This window comes from Podarcis tiliguerta, assembly GCF_965153285.1.
Source record: "Podarcis tiliguerta genome assembly, chromosome: 1".
Lineage (NCBI taxonomy): Eukaryota > Metazoa > Chordata > Lepidosauria > Squamata > Lacertidae > Podarcis > Podarcis tiliguerta.
Window position 1 is genome coordinate 62,547,345 of NC_139534.1, and position 13,861 is coordinate 62,561,205.

At 44.7% G+C, this 13,861-nt stretch overlaps 1 long non-coding RNA gene across 2 annotated transcripts in view; it reads left to right on the plus strand.

Moving 5' to 3' along the window:
- The first annotated feature begins 643 nt into the window (after window positions 1–643).
- Window positions 644–13,861, plus strand: part of LOC310670466 — a 34,252-nt gene continuing 21,034 nt past the window's right edge. The window contains exon 1 of one of the 2 annotated variants that reach the window (XR_014507577.1): window positions 644–706. This is a non-coding gene — a long non-coding RNA (uncharacterized lncRNA). Of the gene's footprint in view, window positions 707–11,991; window positions 12,116–13,861 lie in introns of those variants that run through there. The other variant, XR_014507578.1, reaches the window with a different exon arrangement.

Consider the following 13,861-nt stretch of genomic DNA (forward strand, 5'->3'; position numbering starts at 1 on the left):
TCCACACTGTAGCATCCAGGAGTCTTTGAGTCCTTTCACACCCACCCAAACGCTTCTCTAACATCATACAAATGGCATGCTGTTCGTGTGCTTTCAGCATGGCTCTCTTGGGATGTGCCTGGTTTGTTTTCCAGTAGGTAAAATCATCCATGACTCAATTCAGCTCTTCAGGAGCTGTGGGATTGGAGAGGAGGTGGAGAAGAGGACTACGCACACAATGCACAGTTCTATGCACCAATAAGCCACAGGCATGAGTCTCTGAAATGAAAAAGGCCAGCAGTTTTGGGGGGGGGGGTGTTCACAACAGCTTTCCAAGCTTGCAGAACACAAAGGAAAGATCTGAAGTATCATATGATCATTGTCAGTAGAGCACTGCAGGCTACCAGGCAGTACTGGCACCAATGGGCATTTGTTCACTAAGCCTCCTAGCTGCTTGAGGAGGGTTCGTTCTGATTGTGCTGGAGAGCAATGTGGTAAGCACACTGCAGTCCAATGAGGATCCCTTTTCCAGCTGTGCCTGTAATTAAATAAGCAGAAACTTGCTATGTAGCTGCATGCTACGTATCAATTGAGCAGCTACAACACTGGATGTTGTACATATATGTTTGCTTATTAATAAATTATCTGTTCTAATTTACTACATAGAATCTGGACCTTCATGTTGACGACAACACATGATACCAGCAGCGGAATACGTTGTGTGAAGGTACTGTGGAATATTTGAGGGCTCTGCATCCTTTATCTCTCTCACATGAGGCAGCCGAGGTCTGGAAGAGGGAGAGGTTTGAGTACAACGAGAAGGGAGTGACACTGAAAGGGAAAAGGGGAGTGTTTCAAACAACAGCAGAAGCTTGAGTAAAGTGATGGGTGGAGGAACACTGAGAGCATGCTTTTAAAGAAAATAAAGCCATTTTAAGAAGGAGAAATAGCAGAAATGGGTACAACAAAGAGGCTAAAATTATTTATTTACTTACTTACTTGCTTACTTACTTACTTACTGTACCTCAAACATTGTTTAAAACTGCCACTTTCCTCCCTCAGTGTCACCCTATGCTTGCTCTACTCAACCCTCTGCTGGGTTTTGTTTTTTTAAAACAACACTACTAACATAACTTCCCTCCTCTCAGTGTCCCATCATCTTTGTTTTATTCCAACCTCTCCAGTTGTTTAAAATGACTTCCCCTTTCTCTGTCTTCTTCCCTCCCTACTTTACTCAAACTTCTGCCAGTGTTTAAAACCACCACTTTCCAGTCTCGTCGCTACTCATCAATAGCAAGGATCCATTCTGAGTATCTTTGCTTCCTTGGTAGGTAGGGAAAGAGTAGGAAGAGAAAAAGAGAAGCTAGAATCTGAATCATAAATCCTGCTTGCACAGACTGTGTCTGTGACCTATATTCCTGCCAGAGGCAGAAGAGTCTTTTACACTTCTTTATGGTATCATCTGAAACTGTTCCCAGACATGACAAATCACAAACTTGGTAAGATAACTTTAACATTTCATTCACATTTAAAACATATGGCTTGGTTGGAATAGTTTGCGAATGAAGTGTTATTTGCGTCACACAAGATTGTAAGCACGATACTTTGTTTGTGTGTGAAAGCCACCGACTTTAGGTTGATACGGTGTATCATGTGCTGTGATTTGAGGGATGGTGTTTCATACTGCATATACTGGCTAAAGAGGGATTCTGCTGCTACCTCAGTAATGTGCAATCAGAGTTTGTCTGCTAGATGAGGTTTGCCCTATCTAGGCTCAAAGCTCAGAAGAAGCAGAATGTAGCAACAGCACTTCAGGTAGAGCAGAATCGCATCAAAGAGAGCAAGGCGGTGGGTATCAGGACCTTGGATAGCACACTGAAGAAGGTGCTGGCTGGAGAATTCTCCTAAAAGCAGAGCTGTTGATTCAGCAGAGTGATGAGGCCTACTGAAGGCTGACTGGTCTGTGTTTGCTGTTAGCTTCACTCCTTATGAAGAACAGCCTCTGTTTGTAAAAAGCATTTCACTCCTACAACATGGGGACTGTTTTGGAAATGCAACTTCTGATTCCAAGGAGTCCGGAAAGGCCACATACCCCAGCCCAGAGGGTCCTGGAGTGGGATGTGATGGTTTCCTGAGCATTGCCTCATCTGTATTCCTGTCTTCTTTTGAAGTTGAAGAGTAGCCATGATTACAGACATCACAAGTAGAAACTATTGATCACCCTTTCCACAAATGATGTGGGGAGTGAATGGAAGGATCATGTTCAGGGTTTTTAAAACTCCTAGTCACTTGAGAGACACGTGTGTGTGTGTGTGTGTGTGAGAGAGAGAGAGAGAGAGAGAGAGAAATGACCAACAAGATCAATAAATAATTTCAATAGTTGTTATCTTGTGAACCACCCTAAGATCTTTGGATTAAGTATACATAAATTTAATAAATAATCATCATCAAGATAAAAATCTGTCCCATGTTGGTCAATGAACACCCAAGCCCACCTTCCGTCCCCAGAGCCCTTTATCTTCATGGGCTTATGCCCGCTTGACTTTGTGTAGGAGGATGCAACCCTATCTACAAACGATGCAGCGTTTTCTCAAGTGTCTCTTCACAGCCACAAGGACCTACAAATGTTTGCTTTAAACTGGGGATAAGTCCTGAAGTTGGAAGACCCAAGGTGCCAGTTTCATTCTTCAAATATTAAATTCCACATGCAAGTGCATGGAATGGATGCAACACTGGCACATCAATCTTATGCTATGGGAGCGAACCCTGTTGAATTCAGTAGCGCTTGCTTCCTAATGACATACATTTAGGACTGCACTACACATGTAGGGTTTCCTGCTTCAAGGCAAGCTCATAATTGCTATTTCACAAATGAAGTTTGTGTGTACACGCATGCCTATTCTCTGGCAGCAACGAGGGAAAAGACATTCCAACAGGGATAGCAGTAAACTGAAGGCAGCGCTCAACATGCGAATACACTCCTCAGTTATCAATATTTTACTAAAGGGATGTCCTTTGACATTTGTCAAGAAAGCAACATGTCTTGTTCACTAGCCTGAGAAGTGTTGATAAAAGGATAGTTGAGAGTAGGAAGCCTCAAGAAATTAAAGTGGTACATTGCTGTAACTCTGTCCTTACCTTACCTCAAGCAACACAGGGCAAGTTAAGGACAGGAAAGCAAAGGGAATGACTGCATTACCATGCTTGTTGTGGTTTGAAGACAAACTCATAATGTCACTGTAACACAGTTTGATGAAATTTAATTTCCTTGGTATTATTACCATTATATTTTTATGCAGCAGTAAAAAGGTTGACCCTTTTTCTTTCTTTGCCTGAAGACACATGGGCTTTCTGAATCTCTGCAGATTACAATGAAAGGCATCACTGTGTTCTCACTTGAATACTTTGGAAATATGTTATTATTGATCTGATGGTCAGTGGCAAAGTGCTCTGTGGCCGGCAGAGCAGGACAGCGGTAGCAGAGTGTTTAACTTTACGATGAGAGAATTTCCTTATTAAAATATATTTTGGGGCATGTGAAGTAGCTGTCTTGGGGCAAACACTTCTCTTGAAAGTATCTAAACAAGGAAGAATGATTTGAATGCAGTATTTAAATCATTTAAATCACCAGAGCCTCAGCAATACAAATGTAAGAGATGGGAACTGGCTAGTCACATAAATGGCCACTGCTGCATTGCTTCACAAAGACCAGACCAAGATGTCATTAAAGAAACTGCATGCATGTCTCTTCCTTTCTTCCCCCCAGAGAACTACAAAATGTGACATAACCATGGTGTGCATTTCCCTACAAATGAAACTTACAAGAATGTAGTGGGACAGTGAAATGATGTCCCTTCATGCCCTTTGTATGGGGAATTGAGGAGAAGGTGTTGGCTACTGCTTCTGTCAGCAGTTGCACCATTTCTGCAATGCCAGATTCCAGCTTAAGAAACTTAAGCACTTAGGCTACTTTCAGTCCTTCAAGATAGAGTGACTGTGCTTATGTAGCCAAAACAGTCACCATCACTCCACCCAGTGTGCAAGGGGGAGGTATCAGCCTTGAGGTTTGCAAAAGCGTGCGCATACACACAAATATTCAGAGGAAAACCCCAAGGGCTGGAAAACACCCCCCCCCCCAAATTCCCTAATGAGGGCTGAGCATGGGATGTGTCATAAAAACATGGTTTGGTTTGTAAATAGGTAACTGAGTTGACATCTAACTGGAGCCTGGAAGATACAATGTAGAGGGGTTCTGCTGCTGGCATTCTGCCGAGAAGCAGATAGTCTGGCAGCTATTAGTCACTACCAAGGATGCATGATAGCCTGAGCAAGAGGAGATTGGTAGTTATCAGAAATGCAGGGCAGCAAGGCAAAGGAAGGCTAGGCAGTCAGCACCTTGGAGGGAGATTGAGGTGGGGTTCAGGACCATGGATGGTGCTCTTGCTGCTGAGCCCAAGAGTCTTAGGTTGTCTCAGCAACTGACTGGGGTTTATTCCAGGGCTGGGGAATCATTGACTAGTGACTCCATACCACCACCCCCAAAGTGCTGCCTCCTGGCCAGCTAAAGGGCTGACACCTTCTTCTGCAGTTGTTGGCTCTTTTCGGGTCATGAGATTTCCAGATTGGCGGGGTGGGAATCTCTCCTCAGGGCTATGTTGATCCCCTGAGAAGACTGTGGATCAGCTGTCAGAGTCTGGCAACAGATGTGTCCACTCAGGGCTCAAGGAGATGAGCTCTGGTGTTCATTGACCTACATGGGACAGATTTTAGTCATGATAATAAGCATTGTAATTATTTATTGAACTTGTGGGTCAGTTGTTATGCACACAAAAAGAGTCTCCCAGGTGACTAGGAGGCGGGTCATCTGGTTGGACATTGCAAGAACAGAATGCTGGACTAGGTGGGCCATTGGTATGATCCAGCTGGGCTCTTCTGGTGTTTGTATCAGTCTCCTCTTCAGGGCTGCAGTTGCTAGAGGACTCTGCCTCCAAGAAGTTCTGTTCTGGGCTCCTAAGAGTTGTTAGAGAGGTGGCTAGGTGTCGTCTAGAGTTTTCTGTCATGACAGTTGACAGTACCTTATCCTTGGGGGCTGAATGTGGCCCTCTAGCCCTCTCTCTCCAGCCCTTCAGGCTCTGTCCAGGCCATGCACACCCTGACCGCACTGATCCTACTCTGTACCCTTCTCTAATTATGTTACCTGCATCCTTGATCTGTGATTATACCTCTTGATTGCCTGGATGAAAGGTGTGTCTGAAAAAACCCACCCCTGGCATGGTTCTCCCAGATGTTTATTCAAGAGGCAATGTGGCCCTTGGGTTGAACAAGGCTCCCTGCCCCTGGCTTACATTAATGCCATAATACTTGTGCAAATCTATGGTGAGATGGCACTTGGAACACTGTGTAAGAATCTGGTTGGCACACCTCAAAAAAGATATTGTGAAAAAGAGTGGCCAAACTGATCAAGGCACTTGAGCTTCTCCCCTTTAAAAGTAGGTTAGAACATTTGGGACTTCTAAGTTTGGAGGGGAAGGGTCAGAAAGGGAGGATATTGTGGAGGTATCCAACATTTTATGTGTGGATGATTTTGCCAATGAATTTGTTTGTTAGGCCTATCCAAACAAACAAATAACAAAAGCACACCAACCCCAGGACAGTGTTTTCCTATTAATTTCTGCATAGGGTTGTTTTTATATCTGTAACCCATCCCTGTGGTAGAACTTTTCAAGCAAAGGCATACCTTCTGTATAGCTGCTGGAGGGCTGCAGCTTTGTGTGTGCTTTTCCTATGGTCCTCCTGGCAGATCCTTTGCTATCATTACTCATGTTGACACATTCTGCAAAGTAACTGAGGCAACTTTTGGGAAACAAGGGTTTCTAATTTCCCTTTCAAACTCTGAAGGGACAAAAAAGAGAATCTGCACACACACACACACACACACACAGAGAGAGAGAGAGAGAGAGAGAGAGCAAATAAAACAGATCATTTAAACTGAAATTTCATTGTGGACTGCCTCTGCTTTCTCTGTCATACAAGGGAGCGGGAGTACAAAAACCCTTAGGTCTGGTTAGTAAAGGAGCCAGCATTTCTATACCTTAAACCTCCAGAGGTCTAAAAATTCCTGCGTTCAGATCCCATTTCAGAAGTGTAGTACAATAAAACACTGTGTTTTGTTTAAAACATGGCAATTTGAACTTTCAGGCTTGCCTTTCAAGCAGGATTTTGTAGTAGTGCTGAAAAGAGACAGCAAAAGGTTTTAATAATAATAATAATAAAGTTGTATTTCCCCATTTGCCTCTGGCATGCTTGGAAGCGGGTCTGCTTGCTTCAGAAACACCATAGCGTTAGTGCAGTCTCCTCCAAGCTGGTGCCCGCTGGGTGCTTTGGACTACAACTCCCATCAGTCCCAGCCAGCTGGAGCTGATGGGAGTTGTAGTCAAAAACATTTCCAGAGCACCAGGGTGCAATAGTTGCATTGGTGAGTTAGATGGGCCCTGGCTCTTTTTTCTTTTCTTTTTTTAAACAAACCTTCAAAATGACTGAGACAGGATGCTGGTGTTTACAATAAAACAGGTTTATGGACCTTGTCATTTGACATCTCACATAGGGATGACGGCAATACTGAACTGCAAAATAAGCTGCAAAGAGAAAGTCGTCATGTACTGTTCGGAGGTCACTCTGATGGATAATGACACTTTAAAACATGTTTTGCACTTTGGACTATAATTTTTTTAAAAAACGGGACAGCATCAAATACATTTTTGGGCTAATGAAAAACAGAATTGTAAATATATTAGCAAACAGGCCATCTGAATAGGCCCTGCTGGTGGTCTCTGTGGAGTCATATAACTGGGGCTGCTTGCACTTGGATAACCTCCTGGTAGCAAGAGAAAATGTTTATGAATCTAGAATGGCTCACAAACGTTAGAACAAATGATTACTTTATCCTGAAAAACTGAACTGCAAGTGACTTCTCCTGGCAGTTTGTCATTGCTTCGTCTCCCACTTTAAAGCATTTGGTCACCCCGCCAATAAGCAAAGATAACGTGGCTGAATGCTGACACCGAGTTGCAAGCAGACATTTGCAAGATGGCAGAGTGAACAGCTCACAAACAGAAGGCAGCCTATGAATGGATCTTACTGCCAAGGAAGGAGGAATGGCAAACAAGTGGGAAGAACCCATAGCTGGCTTCCGAATCCTCTGCCCAAGCCTTCATGCCTCTGCTTGTACAAAACGTCTATAGTAGGTTGAGAGAGATGTGCCAGGTGCAGCCTATTAAAGCTGATCCATGTTTGTTACTTTGAGAGCTCCTCACTCTGTTAGTTTTAAGCATCGTAGTATGTGAGTGTTTTGCAATCCTCAACATGTTTACCCCAAATCACCCTTCAAGGGAGGGAAAACTTGTCACTCCCACCCGGACAACATGGAGAACTGTATGACTCAGATCACGCAGGATCTTATTCCCAGAGTAGGAAACTAAAAGCACGCTCTTGGCCCTGAATGGTCTTCCACCTTGCTTCTCTGACATGGCTTTTAGATTTTTTCTTTATCTCCATGTTCAGGAGATGGGAGATTCTGAGCTTTCATTACATGTGTCAGGCAGTGTACTGTTTCAAAAGAGGCAAAAGCAGTAACCCTGAACTGGACATTGCACTCCCTGCAGTTGAATGCACCACCAGCCAGACATTCTAAATAATCCCTGATGCTCTCATTCCAAACCCCGTGGCAAGCAGCTTCACATCTATAAATAGTCATACTACAAATAACAGTTAGCATCGGACTATTAACATATGCAAAGGCCTGCAAAGTTATCGGAGGAAGAATACAACAGAGAGGCCAGGCACCAATGCACGATTACTTCCATTTAACAGACTTCTTGTTCTGTTCTTCCCAAGGCCTGATTTATGCATGACACAGGGCAATGCCAAAATGCTTACCCATGTAAATGTTTCACACATGCCTTGACACATTTAAATGCATCTGCAATATGCACCATTTGTTTGCATGAAGTGCTAATAGCATGACATCAGCATGCCCATCTGGGTCCCCATCACCAGCAGGCTAATACTCCATGGCAATGGGCTGCCATTTGTGATGGCGAACTCCCTTGTGATATAGGCAGAAGTTAAGGAGTCCAGTGTGGTTGCATATGAATTGCAACAAGATACCATTTGGCAAACGGTTGTCTTTATTCTCGCTAAAAGAAATGTTAAAGTAATGAGAGAAAATATTTATGGACCCGTAGAGGGAGAAAGAGAGAAACATGTAAATGTATCCAGAGTATGGCCCATTCCACTTCCTAGAGGCAAAGCACAATGGAGAGAAGAGAATTATGGGATCTCTTTACAGGAATCCACTGAACATACATCTTTGAATGGGGAAATGGAACATATAGTGAGTTGGGAACAGTCTTGATCATAAAAACATGCCTAACTCAAGTCCAACTGGTTTCACAGTAGGCCGATTGAAAACACAACTAAATCCAGATACAACTCAACCTGTAGGAAGCGTAGAAATAAGGCATGCCCTCCTGAATGATGCTTATATACCGTATTTTTCGCCCTATAGGGCGCACAGGCCCATAGGGCGCACTTATTTTTGGGGGGGGGGAATAAAGGGGGGGAAATTATTCCCCCCCCCGAGCTCCAAAGAGCAAAGAAGCTATGACAGCGAGCGGGATGGATCCCGCTAGCTGTCCTGGCTTCGTTTTTAGCCTCGGGGCTGGGGGTCCGGGAGAAAAGGCAAGGTTGCGCAACCTCGCCATCGCTCCTGGAGCTTGCGGGGCTGGGGGCGGGGGAAGCCCGGGTCTGGGAGTGATGGCGAGGTAAGTACCATGCTGTTTGCCTGTGCCCCTGTGAGTTCAGAAAGGGGATTGAGGGTGGAATTCAGTGTAGCACTGGGGGGGGGGGGAGAATAAGGTCCGCTCGTGTAACAGGACTTCCGCCTCTCCTCCTCCCACACCCCACACTACCTAAGCCTATTCTGAGGCCTCCCCCAACCCTCCAGAGCAGTGTTAGGGAATGCAGGGGATGATGAAGTCCTATTGCATGAGCAGACCTCATTCCACACACATATCAACTGTAGCTGAATACCACCTGGAGTTTGTGTGTGAGGGAGAAGCAGGATTGGGGAGGGGGGAGAATCTGGGCTTTATTTCTTCAAAATGGGCCTCTGAATCCCAAAAGGACTTTTGCAGAAGGAGAGAACCTGATGCAAATATCATTGCATATTGCCTGTCTCTGCATCTCCGTTGTCTTAGGATTGATGTGCATGTTTGTGGACCAGTGGCAGAGGAAGAGGAGTGCGGGGGGAGCGCACCGCCCCCGGCAGCACGATCCCAGTGGGGTGCCATTGCGGCTACACCCCCGCCCACGCTGGGTGCCACAGCCCCGCAGGCGGCGTGCCACACTCCCAGGATGCTCACCAGACCCACCCCTGCTTGCTTTCTGCCCCCCCCCCCAGTGCCGGAGCATGAAGCTCCACCACTGTTGTGGACATCACATAATATCTCATCATTTGCACTTGGAGGCAATGTTAGGTGATATGTGATGGCTCTTTATTTACAAATACCATCACTTCATAATACAATCCGGATGTGCATGTGCCAACTCATCCTTGCATTCCCTGCCTCATAGCTTTGCTTTCTGACTTTCATGATGTGCAGGCTGCTCAGTATGTTCAGTAGCAGAAATTTAAGCCTGCCAAGTTGCTTCTCTACTACTACCTAATATAGCTACACCTTTTGGGGGGGGGGATTTTTGAGCTGCTTTGCTATCCTCTTCCTGTCCCTGCCATGATGCATGCATTGCACACTTTATGGATCATCACTGGTCATTTAATGACTTACTTTCCTCGCAGTGGGTGGTGGTCATCTGTAGCCACTGGTAAAAGCAAACATTATCCCACCCCATCCCTTCCCCCTTCACATCACGGCCAGAAACGACAGGCGATCACCTCTCTATGCAATCAGAGCCTCCATATGGTATGTTTTAAAGTGGCCACTTCATGACTGGCTGTCATCGGATTCCACTTGCAGTCACTGGGAGACTTTGTTTCAAGAAGAGCACAAAAACTATCACAAGACCTGTCTTGTTTTCAGGCAAGCAACAGAAATCTGTAGGCACGGGTTTAAGTCCTGGCTCATGTGCCTGTGATGCTTGCCTGTGCAGAGGGGCCATCTTTGTACAATATGGGGCTTCCCCTCCCCTTCTTAGGCACGATTCTGCTTTTTATTAGCGCAAACTGGCAATGAAGGAGATGGGGATGGTGTGTTGTGAGTTACTGGGGCGAGGGAAGGGAGAGCTGGTGCTAGTTCCTTCTTTAATGAAAACCAGCTTTTCCAGAAACAGAAAAGACCTTGATAAACCTCCTGGCTTCCTGCTAGGGGGTTTATTCACCCTTCCTCTTGGATCAAGCACCAGTTTTGGCTGGGATCTTGTTTTAAGACTTTCCACCTTAGGTAATTTATTTCGTTCACCACGGAGAATAACTTTAGGGCAAACAAAAGGATTTGTGCTTTACTGGTTGATCCAGTATGGACCACACATATATTTGCATGCTGTTATTGAACATAACATATACCTTCCACCCAATAACCAAGCACCATAGGATTTATCAGCAGTGGTGTAATGACCAGTGATGCATAGAAGGGCATCTCAAGGACAACAAGAAGCATAGCCATGGTCCCTTGGCTGCACGTTATTATTTGTAATTATTTTAGGAAATTTTTTACATAGTATCTGCAGTTATCTGCAGTGGAAGAAGTGGAGCATTATTACACTGCTCAAGCAGCAGGTAGGGGGGAAACTGACTGATGCCAGTGGCATTTGCCCACATGCATGTTGGATGGCCACAAGTTGATGACTTATCACTTCCAATACCTGCAGTTTCCTTTGATGCCTTCTAGGTGACCCAGAATGAAATCAGCCTGGCTATTAAAAGCAATGGGCTGGCACAATAATACTAGGTTAGGTTGTAAGCCAAATCCGGTCACACTGTTCTGTAACTCTGCCGTGTCAGTATAGGAATAGCTTCTGAGCATGAAATTCTAATTCTTAAAATTATTATTGTGGACATTTTAAACAGGGCCAAAGTAGACATGGCAAGCGAGCACAGAAAACAGCAACTATGTGTCTAGTTCCCCTCTCCCCTTCTTTTCTATAACACACCCTGGTCAGCAAACTTTTTCAGCAGGGGGCCAGTCCACTGTCCCTCAGACCTTGTGGGGGGCCAGGTTATATTTTTTTTGGGGGGGATGAACAAATTCCTATGAACCACAAATAACCCATAGATGCATTTTAAATAAAAGGACACATTCTACTCATGTAAAAACATGCTGATTCCCGGACCGTCCGTGGGCCGGATTGAGAAGGCGATTGGGCTGCACCTGGCCCATGGGCCTTAGTTTGCCTACCCCTGATCTAGTAGATAAGACCCCATACTGCAATATCAGGACAGTCTGTGTATTTTGACCCAAGCCTCCCTCACATGGTTGGCAGTCTGAGATGGGAATGGAGTAGATGCAGAAGACACAGAAAGCCATGACATCATGACATGAAGTAAGCTCTGTGATGATCTTGACTTGTATTGACCTAATGGCCAGGCATCCATTTTTACCAGTCCCTGACTCTCCCAATGACAACACTATAGTGCCAATGGAATATTGGTTCTAGTCTTCCTCTCTGCAAATTTGTGATCTTCTGGAGAAACACACACTGAAACTTTCTGGGTGTTTCCCATTATTATTTTTTATTAATGTGTTCCCAGGGTGAAATTACCCAGCCATGGGGTATGAGTAATTCCTGGCCAGGCTGACCCAGAGATAATTTGGCCTTCTTCCTGATACCTTCTTTAGTATGGAGATTGGGAAACCATATTAGTATAGGCATTCCTGATTGGCTTTTGACAAGCCCCGCCTTGGAGAGATTGGTTGGTCTGTGTCACAGGGAATGGGTAATGCCCTCTTCTCCATCCTGAATATTCTGAGGTTTAAAAAGAGTCAGGATAGTTCCCCATCTCTCTTCTGGCTTCCTGGTTTCTGTGTCAAACATATTGGGCTGGTGCTTCTTCGGAGCCCAGGGAACATGTGCCTGTGGCCATTTCAAAATGGCCTGAAACAAAGACTCTCAGCACGTGTATGTAAGTTTTGGCCTCTGTTTGATATTCCCATATCTAGGCTAGGAAGGCATCACATAAGCATTTTTGTATTTAGTTAGCATAGAATTGTAGAGTTGGATTTATTTAAGTTACTTTATCTGCTTCTTTTCCATAGTAAGCTAACTTTCTTTTTAATAAGAGTTTGGTCTAAGAAAGGATTCTGTTTTCAGCTGTGTTTAATGAAAAAGTCTACCTGGATTGTTAGGCTATGTACTTTCATGGAGAGGGTTTCATGCCCAGATTAGCAAAGTGAGCTTGGCTTGGGCATGCAAGTGGCTCCCAGGTCTTAAAGCAGGTCTTCCCCCGGAGCTTGTGTTTACTTTCAAGTTAGCATGAACTATGTTGTTGTTGGTAGTAATGAAATATCTGCCCATGTTGCTAAATACCCATGTTGCTAAATTACATTGAAGTATGGCATGGACAAATTCTAGCACATAGGTTAACTGCAGTTACAAAAGGGTAGAAAACCTTGACAAGTTCTACATTATGGAGTAGGAAGGGGTAACTATACACTTGGCATATGTTTCTGGTGACAGCCAACCACCCCACTATAATCTGTTATATAGTGTGGCCCACAGTGGAAAAAAGCCCATTAAGACCATGGCATTGAAGTTTCCAGTGTGGAGCAGGGGGCTTAATGTTAGCAACTGTATTAGCAACTTAAAGTTTCACTGCAAACAGCCCTAGGTGTTCTATATAAAAGCCTTAAATGTAAATAAAATAGAAAGATGAGGTAATCCTGGCCTTTTAATTTCTTAGGCCAAGTAGAGTTGGCAAAAAAGGACATAAGTAATGGAGAAATGACTGGGCGGGAAACTGACGTGTTTTCTGTCACCCATCTCTTTCTAGTATTGGTACCACCATGATACAAAGTATTTCAAGTCTTGTTTTGGGAGGCTGGAATAAGCCTATGGGGGCTTTCGGTGCATTTTGGGTGACTGGACGGGATTCTCTTTTCTGCTGGGAAACGTTGTGTGGAAGAGAAAAAGGGCAAAGTGAATCGACTCGTAAGGCAGAAACATACATTGGGGAGAGGGAGAGAGAGAGATGGCAAATTTAAGATGAGAAAAGAACTTTGAGAAAATGAGGCTGCAAATGGGGAGAGGGAGAGGAAAGATGGATAATGGCTCGAGTGTATCTTGCCCAGCTGGAATGGTCTGAAGGGCTATCTGTCTTGCCTTTTTATTGTTTACTGCAGTGGAAAATCAGGGTTAATAGTACAAACAGGAATAGTACAAAGAGGAACAGCACGTTCCATGAGGAAATCTAGAGATGGTTATCCAAACCTGACAACTGCCTAAGAGGCATCGCAGGGGAGGCAGCCCTCAGCGCTGCTGCCGTGGGCAGTTCAGGTAGACACACACAATTGCCTCTTGCAGAATGGATGGCAGAGGAGAGAGATGCCCGGTGGGAAGCAAAGCGGGGTGGTCTGTTCGGCTAGGGAGCCCTGAACTACTACAACTTGGGGCTATTTTGCGGTGACCTGGTGGAGTCTTTCTGAGCTTTTCTTTTCCTACCTCGTACTCTTTTCCATTCTAAACTGTGAGCTCCCTGTGGGCACAACAAATGTGTTACTATGTGTTTGCATAGCTTCTCATATTATGGTGACCTAATCTCCACTGGGGCGTCTAGGCATGACTATAATAATAAAGGATAATAAAGGAAGAATGCCACAATAGAAAAAGGAAAGGAAGGAGGGCAGGGTAAAACAAGTAGTGGGGTTGGGGG